Source organism: Chenopodium album, chromosome 4, assembly GCF_948465745.1.
Source record: "Chenopodium album chromosome 4, dcCheAlbu1.1, whole genome shotgun sequence".
Taxonomy (NCBI): Eukaryota; Viridiplantae; Streptophyta; class Magnoliopsida; order Caryophyllales; family Amaranthaceae; genus Chenopodium; species Chenopodium album.
Genome location: NC_137837.1, coordinates 17,694,704 through 17,696,391, shown reverse-complemented (window position 1 = coordinate 17,696,391; position 1,688 = coordinate 17,694,704). Strand labels below are relative to the sequence as shown.

At 28.9% G+C, this 1,688-nt stretch overlaps 1 long non-coding RNA gene across 1 annotated transcript; it reads left to right on the top strand.

Moving 5' to 3' along the window:
* The first annotated feature begins 248 nt into the window (after positions 1-248).
* Positions 249-1,482, top strand: LOC145626784 (uncharacterized). Its single transcript, XR_014111072.1, has 2 exons — positions 249-583; positions 1,325-1,482. It is a non-coding gene; the product is annotated as an uncharacterized LOC145626784 (long non-coding RNA).
* Positions 1,483-1,688: the final 206 nt, after the last annotated feature.

The following is a 1,688-nucleotide window of genomic DNA, read 5'->3' as shown; positions in this document are numbered from 1 at the left end:
AGATTAAAAAATCAAATAATGTAATTATCTTACACTAGTAGATAATATCAAAAAGACACCCCCTAATTGGCATCGGTTCAGTCCAAACCGGTGCCAAAAATGGCCTACAAAATTGGTAGGAAGCTGAACCAGAGTAAAAGGCACCGGTTCACTTCAAACCGGTGCCAAAATCATAAAGGCCACCGGTTTGAACCGGTGCCTTTGTGAACCGGGCCTTTAATTATTTTTTTTAAAAAAACGGCCTCTTATATAACCCCTAACCCTAAAATCAGTTAACCTCCTCTCTCCTCTCACTCCGCCTCTCCCTTCTCCTATGCTCTCCCTTCTCTCTCCTCTAGCTCTCCTTCATTCCCAACAACAACACCAACACCAACAACAACAACATCTCCGCAACAACAACAACAACAACATCTCCGCAACAACAACAACAACATCTCCGCAACAACAACAACACCACCACTGCAAAAACAACAACAACACCACCGCAAAGCCGCCGCCACCATCTCTTCTCTTTAATTTTTTATGGGTTTCATCAAAAATAAATTTTTTGGTTTAATCCACCACGAACACATGCATGAGCAAGGTTAGGGTATAATTTCTTGATTTTAATTCGATTTTTTTGTTTTCGATTTCTGGGTTATTTTGTTTCCGAATTCAATTTTGATTTTTTTTTTCTGATTTTTGTTTCTTGTTTATTCGATTTTAATACATTTTGTTTTCGATTTTGATTTTTTGTTTTTCGATTTTTTGGTTATTTTTTTTTCCGATTTCAATTTTGATTTTTTTTTTCGATTATTGTTTATTCGATTTTAATATATTTTGTTTTCGTTTTCTATTTTTTATTTTTCGATTTCTGGATTATATTTTTTCTTATTTTTTACTTTGAATTTTTTTTTCGATTATTGTTTTTGTTTATTCGATTTTAATATATTTTGTTTTCGATTTTGATTTTTTGTTTTTCGATTTCTGGGTTTTTTTAATTTATATTTTTTATCTGGGTTTTTTCGATTTCAATTTTTTTTCGAGTTCAATTTTTTTTCGATTTCTGGGTTTTTTTAATTTATATTTTTTATCTGGGTTTTTTTCGATTTCAATTTATTTCGATTTCAATTTATTTCGATTACAATTTATTTCCATTTCAATTTTGATATATTTTTTCGATTTCAATTTATTTCCATTTCTGGGTATTTTTTATCTGGATTTTTTTTATTTCTGGGTATTTTTTGGCGATTTCAAATTTTTTTGTGATTTCAAATTTTTTCTGTGTTTAATTTTTTTTGGAAGCTTAATTATATTAATCGTTTTTTTTATTTAATTGGTGCAGGTATCTTGAGTTAGATCTTAAATGGAAGAATCAAGATGCAAGAATATTGAGTTTATTTTTTTTATTTATATTGTAATATTTTTTTTTAATATGTTGTAATTGAACTACTACTGTATTGATCTATATTGTAAAATTGTTTTGATTATATATTGTAAATATTTGATTATGTTGATTGAAATTCGATCTATATTTTGATGTTCTAAATAATTTAAGTCGATTTTTAATTGTTTGATTTAAGGAAAAAAAAAAATTATTAAAATATTTGGCACTTTTGGCACCGGTTAACCGGTGCCAAAACCAATTCCACATTTTTTTAAACCCATTTTTGGCACCGGTTAACCGGTGCCAATTTCAAGTTTTGGCA